The sequence below is a fragment of the Pteropus alecto genome, unplaced genomic scaffold, assembly GCF_000325575.1.
Source record: "Pteropus alecto unplaced genomic scaffold, ASM32557v1 scaffold44, whole genome shotgun sequence".
In the NCBI taxonomy this organism is placed as follows: Eukaryota; Metazoa; Chordata; class Mammalia; order Chiroptera; family Pteropodidae; genus Pteropus; species Pteropus alecto.
This window is the reverse complement of record NW_006436812.1, coordinates 2,953,150-2,964,646: the sequence shown is the minus strand read 5'-3', so window position 1 is coordinate 2,964,646 and position 11,497 is coordinate 2,953,150. Positions and strand designations below refer to the sequence as shown.

The 11,497-nt window shown below is 37.0% G+C and overlaps 1 pseudogene; it reads right to left on the bottom strand.

Moving 5' to 3' along the window:
- Positions 1–9,931: 9,931 nt before the first annotated feature.
- LOC112481593 lies at positions 9,932–10,051 on the bottom strand (annotated as a pseudogene).
- Between the last annotated feature and the right edge of the window lie 1,446 nt (positions 10,052–11,497).

Below are 11,497 nucleotides of genomic sequence, written 5' to 3'. Positions count from 1 at the left end.
AGACAGAAGAGTGGAAAGTCCTTGCGGCCTACAGTATTGCACACAGTGACCCCACATCTCTCATTCCCTTTTCTTAACAAATTCAAGTTGTTGACAAGACCAGGTTGACTTACGTGAGTGTTGGATTTTTGAAATTATATTTGGAGGAGTGGAGGTTTGGGGGTGGATCTATTTATCGGTATTCAGCAAATATTCATGGGATGCCCCTTATGTCCTGGGCACCGTACCAGGGGCTAAGAATACAGTCATGGGCAAAAGCAGGCAAGCTTCCTGCCCTTAGGGAGTGAGCAGCTTTGAGATGCACTTTCTGGTAAGGAAGCCACTCTTCATGGGTGGTTATTGAGCATGTGAAATGTGGCGAGCAAGGATTGAGATGTGCTGGGAGTATACAATACACACTGGATTTTGAAGACAATAGAAAAGAAGAATGTAAAGTGTTTCGTTAAGATTTAAAAAATATTTAATATATGCTGAAACGTTATTTTGGATATATTTGGTTAATAGATGATATTCCTCAGGGGTCTGGGTGAGGGAGGGGTGAATAGGCAGAGCTCTGAGAAATTTTAGGACACTAAAACTCTTCTGTATAATGTTAAATGATAGATACATGTCATTATACATTTGTCAAAACTCACCGACACCAAGAGTAAACCTTAATGTAAACCATGGACTTTAGGTGAAAATGATGTGTCAGGGTAGGTTCATAAAAATAAATAAATAAATGATATTCCTGAAATTACTGCACCTGTTTTGTTTTGCCTTTTTAAAAAATGTGCCTACTACGAAATGGAAATGTAAACATGTAACTGCATCATATTTCTGTTGGACATCGATGGCCCAGAGGGGGTTATGGACATTAAATCGAGAGTTACCCAGGTCATTATGCTTTTGTCACAACTGGTCTGAAAGAGAAGTATAGAGGATAAAGAAAATATACAAATGAGGAGAGGGAACCTCAGACTCAGAGGGCCAGGAAAGGCTTCCTTAAATGATCTGGCATTTCCTCAAAAGGTTATACACGGAGTCATCATATGATCCACAAATTCCACTCTTAGGTATATACTGAAGAGGAATGAAAATGTGTGTACACAAAATGTGTCCACACATGTTATATATGTTATATCAGCACTATCCATAATAGCCAAAAAATGGAAGTGACCTAAATGTTTTTCAGCTGATGAATGGGTAAATAGACTGCGGTCTATCTATACGATGGAATATTATTCATTCTGTAAAAAGGAAGGAAATATCGATATGTGCTGAAACATAGAAGAACCTTAAAAAATCATGCTGAATGAAAGAAGCCAGGCACAAAAGGCCACATGTTGTATGGTTCCATTTGTGTGTAATGTCCATAGTAGGCAAATCCATAGAGACAGAAAGATTAGTCATTGCCACTGTGAATTTGGGGTTTCCTTTTGGGGGTGATGAATATATTTTATTTTATTTATTTTATTTTATTTTTATTATTATTTTTAAACTTGGGAGACGTTTATTTACTTTCCCACATAATTGATATATAGCTAAATCTTATATCGCCTCAGGAAAACATAGCACTATTGAGTGACTATTACATCCCATCTATGGAGAACTTCAATCTTTGGTCACAGCGTTAAGAGCTCCTGATTTGTGATGGATGTATTTTAAACTTGATTGTGGTGATGGTTACCCAACTCTGTGAATATACTAAAAAAAATCATTGAATTGTATACTTTAACTGGGTAAGTTGTCTGGTATATGTACATTATATTTCAATAAACTTATTATATCAAAAAAATAAAGTTTTTCTTGATGAGATAACACTGAAGAAGGTGAAAATAGCATTTCAGGGTGAAGAACCACACATGTGAAGGCCCTGAGGTTGAAGGGAATGTAGTAAATTTGAGGGACTTTCAAGAGGTTGGTGTGGTAGAGCCTGGGAGGCAAGTGAAAGTATCAGGAAGGGAGGCTGGAGAATGGAGGTGCTGGGCCAAGTAGGTCTCATTTAAGGTTTGGAAGTTCACATTAGCTGTATCACCATGGGCATTCTACTAAACCTCCCAGTGATGAAATAAAGGGGTGTTGTAAGGATGAAGTGAGATAATCGATGCTCCATAAAGATGAGGTCATAATTGTTAACCCACAGATCAATGAGGACCCCTTGAATGAGAGTGTTCTGTTTGGATGTGCATCCCGAAAATTTTACTCAGGTTACTGTATAGAGTACAGATTGTAACAAGGGGGAGAAATGGGGGACCAGTTAGGAGATGTTTACAGCCAAGCAACCAGTTTCATGGTTGTTTGTGGCGTGGTATCAGAGGCGTGGAAGATGATCGTGTCACAGATGTGACAGAGCAGTAAATGGATTCCAGAGAGATACAGGAGGTAAAATGTACAGGACTGGGCCATTGAATGTGGCTTTGGTGGGCTGGAGGTCTGGAGAGGAAAGGTGGGAACAAAAAGCTTGAAGCAAACTGCCAAGTGGGTCCTCCAGTCTGAGATTACATGAGGTTTCTTTGCAAACATGAGTGTGGCGCTTATGATGAAGCTGTCTAGACTTTGAAATGCTATTTGCAGTATGTTCTTGTACAGCCAGTGACTCCCATCCCCAACCCATGTCCTGAACTTATTAATTTTTTGTTTTAATTCATCACAGAGGGATATTCATTTGCTTTTGTGCGAAATACGGAATGCTACCGAGAAAGCATATTAAAATAATCTGGATTCCTGTGGGAGAGTTACATCCATTCGGATTTGCACGAGTGTTATTATTTTGGTCCGTGGTGGAAGGAGGTTTGATGCTCACCTTCCTTTGATTTGAAAGACTCCAGCAATGAGCACATTTGGCGTTACCAACTGAGCCCCTTCATGCAGAGAAGATAAGGTTGAGGGGAGTCTTTGTTGTTTTTCCCCAAGTCATTTGTCAGAAATATTTCTGGGAGCTTCTCTGCTGATTTTCTCAGGTTTAATATTGCTGTGGAAAGCCTGCACTAACACTTGGCTGTGTTATTAAGCCACAGCTCCAGTGTGGGCTGCGATTTGTTTTTCCTGTGAGTGATACGGCCACATTTCCCATTAAAACCCGATGCAAATAGACTCTGGAGCGCCAACACTGTCACTTCCCTGACATTGGGACGGGAAGTCAGTCGGGGTGATTCCAGTTTAGTGTGCACTCCAGAGTTGTTTCTGAAAGCTCATTCCTCTTAAATGAACTCTGCGGTGTCCCACTTTGACTTTGGGGCAGAGCTTTGGGTTTTCTGGAAGTGAGTGGCATCCATTCAGATTTCAGAAGGAATTTGGCAAGTTGGGTTGGGCCATGGCTAGGGTCAAGGCTGATCTCTTCAAACCTCAGGTGAAAATAGCACTAGTTTTCTTTTTTTGGCACTGACCTTTTGCTGGGTTCCTTGGCCCGCTCTGTCCTAGAACAGGATAACCCATGAAACATATAAACTGGCTGAGGATCGAGAGGAGCTAAAATGTGTCCCCATGCACTGAGACTGGTTCTGCTGTGGTCACACCTCACCCCTATCCCTTCAGCTGCTGGGCATCCACAAGTGATCGTCCTCAATGAAATGTCCTTCCCTCCCCTGACTGCCTTATTTAGTTCAGCCTGAACTATATCCATTGCTTAGACCAGTGGGTCTTTACCTTGGCTGGACCTTGGAATTCCCTAGGAGATGAAAATATACTGACATCTCTTTCACTCAGTGTAGTGATTTTGAGGTTCTTTTATGTTGTAGCATGTATAGGTACTTCATTCCTTTTTAAGGTTGAATAATATTCCATCATTTGAAAAGACATTTTGTTTATCCTTTCATCCATTGATGGACATGTGGGCTGTTTCCAACTTTTGTCTACTGTATGTATTGTATGATCCTGTTTATATGAGATACCCAGCATAGGCAAATCCGTTGAGACAGAGAGTAGCTTAGTGGTTGTCAGAGCCTGGAGGGAAGTGAAGTGGGATGTGACTGCTTAATGGGTTTCCTTTTGGCATGGTGGAAATGTTTTGGAACTAGATCAAGAGTGAATATTCTAAATAGTACTGAATTATATGTACACTGTAATAAAATGGTGACTTTTATGTTGCATACATTTTACTTCAGTTAAAAAAATACCAGTGCATATGCTCTAACCCAAAAGGTTCTAAAGTAATTGGTCTGGGGTGTGGAGCCCAGGCACTGGGATTTGAAGAGCTCTCAGGTGATTCTAGTGTGCAGCCGAGGCTCAGAACTCCTGCTTAAGATTCTCTTCCTAGAATCGACCCTTTCATGTTTTGCTTGTGTTCACTTCCAGCCTGTAGCATGGCTCTGCCTTTCTATTTTCCTTCACATTTTTTGGGGGGTAATTTTTACAGTGCAGTCTAAAGACCAGCTACATCAAATGCCCTGAGATCCTTGTTAACTGTGTAGCTTCTCCGTCTCTAATTCTGACCTATTAAGTCAGAATGTTATGGGTGGGGCGTAGGACCACACATATTTAACAAGCACCCCAGGTGACTATTAGGTGCACAGTGATCTGAGAACTTCTGCAAACTCTTAGTTCACTGTTCACCCTGTATTTCATTTCACAGTTGGGCCCCTCTGTGTATCAGCCACTAGACTGTTGCTGTGTTCACATGGGATGAGCAAGACAGAAATGATTCTTTTCTTAATGGAGCTCTCAGTGAAGGAGGAGAACACACATTGTTCCTTCACTTGTTGGAAATGCATTTGGCACAGGTAACAGGGGTCACGTGTTTGACACATGTATAGGGAACTCCTATGCAGAGAGAGGAGAGTGATCACAGCCCTGCATAACTTCCTCCCAGGACAGGTCTCCCTGGGTAGGCTGAAGCACAACTCTGAAATCAGATTCAAATCCAAGTTCTGTGTCTTCCTTAGTTATGTCAATGAAGTAAGCCTCAGTTTTTATATTACTTGTCTATTGTTTTGTAACAATATTATCACAAGCTTTATGGCTCAGTTTCTATGGGTTAGGAGTCCAGCTGTGGCGTAGCTGGGTCCTATGCTCAGGGTCTCACAAGGCTGCGGTTCAAGGTTTTGGCTGGGCTGTGCTCTCACTCTGAGGCTCAAGTGGTGATGGGTCTGTTTCTGAGCTGATGGCAGCATTCAATTCTTTGCACGCTGTGACTTGGCCTCGGCTTCTTGCTGGTTGCTGGTTGCTGGTTGGAGGCTTCTCTCAGCTCCTGCGGAGACTTCTCCGTGATGGTAGCTCACAGTGTGGCAGCTGGCTTCTCCAAAGCAGCCAGACAAAGAGTCTCTTAGTAAGACAGGTTTATAATCTTATCTAACAATCACAAACATTCCATTCCCCTTGCTATAGTCTATTGGTTAGAAGTGAGTCACTGGTCCCAAGCACACTTCTGGGGAGAGATTATACAAAATGTGTCAATACCAGCAGGTGGGAGTTTGCCCTAGTTTTCAACATAGAAAATGGACATAACTGTGCTTCCTACCTCATAGGCTAATGGTGAAAGTTAAATGGGAGGATGCACTTGGTACAGAGTACAGGCTTAATAAATATTAACTTCATTGTTATTTGTTATTATCACTATTACCATTTCTAATATTATTATCAGGTCATTACTGGTCATTGGTCTCCTGGCTATGAAAGCTTCCTCCTTCTATGCCCCGAAGTTCCTCCTGAGATCTTCCAATGCTCTTCTCACAGATACCTCTGTCATCCCACCTTGGAGATCTAACTCTGGGCTCTGTGTCCTTTTCTAGTTTGACTCATTTGAAGCATGCACTAAATTACTGGGTGTTAAAGTTGGGTGTTATATTAGAAAAAAACAGTGTCTTGATCCAAGTTCAAGATATCTTTGAGAGACTATGTCTCTGGTGGCCTCTGTAGCTTTGGTCTCTTCCTCACTTAGAGTTCTTCACTAGAAGAGTGGGAGACAGCCTCCCTTCCTGTTTAAAAAGTCTGCATCTCCACTGTATTCCAGTTTCCCACTGGAGAGGGTGTTTGTTTATCCAGTACCCACTGAATCCGTTTAATGAAAAAATATGTTAACACTCTGGGCCAGATATTGTGCTTGTTCCAGAAATGATGTAAAAACCAGTAACACGCATCCCTGGTCCTCAAGCTGCTCAGAATTCAATGAAGGAATTTTGACTTGAGGCCAGTGTTTCTCACTTTGGGACAAAAGTTACTGGTTGCATGCAATGAGGTTTTAGGTGGACCAAAAGCTGATTGTAGGTGCTACACAGACTGGGCAATAAATAATAGTTCAGTTACAATGTGATAAAGTAATTCCCTTTTTAATTCTCTCTTGTTTTTATGACTATGTCAAGAACAAACTCTCTTAGGTGCTAATGTCTTAAATATTTTGTATTTTCCCTCTTAAGCTCATTTATTTAGGTCTTCTTTAAGTAATTTTGGGTGGAGAGGTCTCGTAAATCTTTCAGATTTATTCCTATTTGATGTCTTTTGTTACTATTTTAAATGGTGTTGTTTTTAAATTTTACTTTCCAGTTGTTCATTGCTAGTATACAAAAACTTAGTTGACTTTTATATATTGACCATGTACCTAGAAATATTGCTAAACTCATTAATTCTGGTGAGCTTTCTGTAGCTTTTATACGTTTTCCTATGTACACAATCATATTTGCAAATACCGACAGTTTTATTTCTTTCCCTTGTAATCTTTATGCCTTTTATTTATTTTTCTTGCCCTATAATATTAACTAGGGCTTCTAGAAAAATGTTGAATAGAAGCGGTGATACTGGACATTCTTGCCTTATTCTTGATCTTAAGGAAAAAGTGTTGTTTTACCATTAAAAATGATGTTAGCTATAGGTTTTTAAATAGATGCTCTTTATCAAATGGAGAATGTTTCCTTCTATTTCTAGTTGGATGAATGCTTTTTAAATACATCGTGAATGGGTGTTAAATTTTGTAAAATGTTTTTCCTGTATCCATTGAGAAAAATCATATGATTTTTCTCATTTTTTTTTCATGTGATGAATTACACTAATTGCTTTTTGAATGTTGAACCAACTTTGGATTCCTGAGATAAACCTCATTTGGTTATGATGTATTATCTTTTTTATATAATGCTGGATTTGATTTGCAAATATTTTTTTTCAGTAGTTGGAATTTTTAATAATAATAAAATCAAATTTTATATTTCATCTTAGAAATGAATAATAAAATATAAAGTAGTGCCATATTGAAATTAAAATACCAGTACATCATGTTAACCTAGATGATCAGTGTTTTTTGTTTTTTTTTTTAGCATTTCATTTTTATTATTAGTTTTAACTATACAGTACATTGGTTAGACATTTATATAGTTTATGAAATGATCCCCCTAAATACTTTATTTTCCCTCTGGCTCTCCACCTAGCCATTCCATTGCTGCTGACTGCATTTCCTATGCCATGCTCCCCATCCCCGTGACCATCTATCAACTACTAATTTGTACTTCTTTAACCCTTCACTCCTTTCTCCCAGCCCTGCAACCCCCTCCTCTCTGGTTGTCACCAGATTGTCCTCTATATTTGTGAGTCTGTTTTTGATTAGTTTGTTCTTTTCGTTCTTTAGAATCTGCATATAAATGAAATCATATGGTATTTATCTTTCTCTGTTTGACTTATTTCGCTCAGCATAATAATCTCTAGGTCTATCCATGTCGTTGCAAATGGTAGGATTTTATTTTATTTTTTTATGACTGAGTAGTAGTATTCCATTGTATATATGAACCATAACTTCTTTATCCAATTGTCTATTGATGGGCATTTAGGTCCATATCTCGGCTACTGTGAATAGCACTGCTATGAACATAGAGATGCATAGATCTTTACGAATTATCGTTTTGGTTTTCTTTGGATAAATACCCAAAAGTGCAATTGCTGGGTCAAAAGATAAATCCATTTTTAATTTTTTGAAGAACTTCCAGACTGTTTTCCATAGTGGCTCTATCACTTTGCAATCCCACCAACAGTGTATGAGGGTTCCCTTTTCTCCACATCCTTGCCAACACTTGTTTTTTGATTTATTGATGATAGCCATTCTGACAGGTGTGAGATGATATCTCATTGTGGTTTTCATGTGCGTTTCTCTGATGATTAGTGACCTTGAGCATCTTTTCATATGTCTATCGGCCATCTGTATTTCCTCTTTGGGGAAATATCTATTCGGGTCTTCTGCCCATTTTTTAATTGGATTATTTGTTATTTTCTTTTGTTGAGTTATATGAGTTCTTTATATATTTTGGATATTAACCCCTTATCAAGTGTATCATAAGTGAATATCTTCTCTCATTCAGCAACTTGTCCTTTCATTTTGTCGATGGTTTCCTTCGCTGTGCAAAAACTTTTTAGTTTGATATACTCCCATTTGTTTATTTTTTCTTTTGTTTCCTTTGCCCAAGAGGAATATCTAAAAAGAAATTACTGTTAGCAATATCAGAGAGTTTACTGCCTATGTTTTCTTCTAGAAGTTTTATGGTTTTAGGTCTTACGTTTAAATCTTTAATCCATGTTGAGTCTATTTTTGTATATGGTGTAAGAAGGTGGTCCAATTTCTTTCTTTCTTTCTTTCTTTTTTTTTTTGGCATGTATCTGTCCAATTTTCCCAACGCCATTTATAGAAGAGACTCTCTTTACTCCATTGTATATTCTTGCCTCCTCTGTCATATATTAAATGAGCATATAGATGTGGATTTATTTCTGGGTTCTCTATTTTGTTTCATTGATCGATGTATCTGTTTTTATGCCCATACCATGCTGTTTTGATTACTGTAGCCTTGTAGTATAGTTTGATATCAGGGAGTGTGATACCTCCAACTTTGTTCTTCTTTCTCAAGATTGCCATGGCTATTTGGGATCTTTTATGGTTCCATATAAATTTTAGGATTATTTGTTCTAGTTCTTCAAAAAATGCCATTGGTATTTTTATAGGGATTGCATCGAATCTATCGAGCTTTGGGTAGTATGGCTTTTTTAATAATGTTGATTCTTCCTACCCATGAGCACAGTATATACATTTATTTGTATCTTTTTCAATTTCTTTTTCAATGATTTATAATTTTCTGAGAACAGGTCTTTTACCTCCTTGGTTAACTTGATTCCTAGGTATTTTATTGTTTTCGATGCATTTGTAAATGGTATTATTTTCTTAATTACTCTTTCTGAAAGTTCATCATTAATGTCTAAAAATGCAACTGACTTTTGAGTATTCATTTTGTATCCTGCTAGTTTACTGAATTCATCGATTAGTTCTAAGTTTTTTTATATTTTTGTGGAATCTTTATGGTTCCCTCTGTATCATATCATGTCATCTGCAAATAATGACAGTTACTTCTTTCTTCCAATTTGGATACCTTTGATTTCTCTTTCTTGTCTTATTGATGTGGCTAGATGTCTAATTCACATAAGTGGTGAAAGTAGTCATCGTTGTGTTTTTCCCGATTTTAAGGAAAATGCTTTTATCCTTTCTCCATTGAGTATGATGTTAGCTGTAAGTTTGTTATATATGGCCTTCATTATGTTGAGTTATGTCGTCTCTATTAACACATTGCTGAGAGTTTTTATTATAAATGGATGCTGGATTTTGTCAAATGCTTTTTCTCCATCTATCGATATGATCATATGATTTTTATCTTTCAATTTGTTAATGTGGTGTATCACATTAATTGATTTGCAGATATTGTACCAACCTTGCATCCCAGGAATAAATCCAATTTGATCATCGTGTATAATATTTTTAATGTATCGCTGAATTCAGTTTACTAATATTTTGTTGAGGATTTTTACATTAATATTCATAAGGGATATTGGCCTATAGTTTTTTTTTTTGGTAATGTCTTTTAAAATTAAGGTAATGGAGGCTTCATAAAAAGAATTAGGGAGATTTCCTTCTTGAATTTTTTGGAATAGTTTGAGAAGAATAGGTTTAATTCTTCTTTGAATTCTTAAGTTTTGTTTTGTTTTTTTTTTTTAACACCTACAACACCCGGTCTTTCTAGGTGGTCTCCCATCCAGGTACTAACCAGGCACAACCCCTGCTTAGCTTCCAAGATCAGACGGGATCGCGTGTATTCAGGGTGGCATGACCGTAGACTAATTCTTCTTTGAATGTTTGGTAAAATTCACCTATAAAGTCAGTCAGTCAACAACTTTTTTTGGGGGAAGTTTTTTGATTACTGATTCAATTTTGTTGGCGGTAATTGGTTAGTCTAGATTTTCTGTTTCTTCTTGACTCAGTCTTGGGAGATTGAATGTTTCTAGGAATGTATCCATTTCTTCTAGATTGTCCAATTTGTTGGCATCTAATTGCTCGTAGTATTTTCTTATGATCTTTTGTATTTCTGTGGAGTCCGTAGTTACTTCTCCTCTTTCATTTCTGATTTTATTTATTTGAGTCCTCTCTCTTTTTCTCTTGATTAGTCTGGTTTATCAATTTTGTTTATCCTTTCAAAGAATCAGCTCCTGGTTTTATTAATCTTTTGTATTGTTTTTCTAGACTCTATTTCATTTATTTTCACTCTGATCGTTATTATTTCCTTCCTTCTGCTCACTTTGGGCTTTACTTGTTATTCTTTTTGTAGTTCTTTTAAGTGTAAGGTTAGATTGTTTATTTGAGCTTTTTCTTGTTTCTTAAGGTAGGCCTGTATTGCTATGAATTTTCCTCTTAGTACTACTTTTGCCATGTCCCACAGATTTTTTTTGTTGTGTTTTCATTTTTATTTGTCTCCAAGTATCTTTGGATTTCTTTTTTTTTTTTTTAATCTCATTGTTAACCAATTCATTGTTTAGTAGCATGTTATTTAGCCTCCACGCCTTTGTGTATTTTCCAGTTTTTTTCTTATAGTTGATTTCTAGTTTTATACCATTGTGATCAGAGAAGACAGTTGATATGATTTCAATCTTATTAAGTTTATTGATATTTGTTTTGTAGCCTAACATGTAGTCTGTCCTGGAAAATATTCCATGTGCACTTGAGAAAAATGTATATTTTGTTGCTTTGGGGTGAAATGCTCTGAAAATATCTATTAAATATTCCATGTGCACTTGAGAAAAATGTATATTCCATGTGCACTTGAGAAAAATGGGGTGAAATGCTCTGAAAATATCTATTAAATCCATCTGGTCTAGTGTATCATTTAAGCCCACTGTTTCCTTGTTGATTTTCTGTCTGGAAGATCTGTCCATTAGTGTCAATGGGGTGTTAAAGTCTCCTACTATGAGTATATTACGTTGATCTCTCCTTTTATGTTGGTAATTGCTTCATGTGTTGTTCCTATGTTGGGTGTGTATAGTTTACTAGGGTTATGTCCTCTTTGTATATTGATCCCTTTATCATTATGTAATGCCCTTCTTTGTCTCTTATTATAGCCTTTGTTTTAAAGTCTATTTTGTCTGATGTAAGTATTGCTACCCTGGCTTTTTTATTTATTTTTATTTATTTTTTTATTTTTTAAATTAAGTTTATTGGAGTAACATTGGTTAATACAATTATATAATTTTCAGGTGTCTATTATAATTTGACATCTGTATATTCTATTGT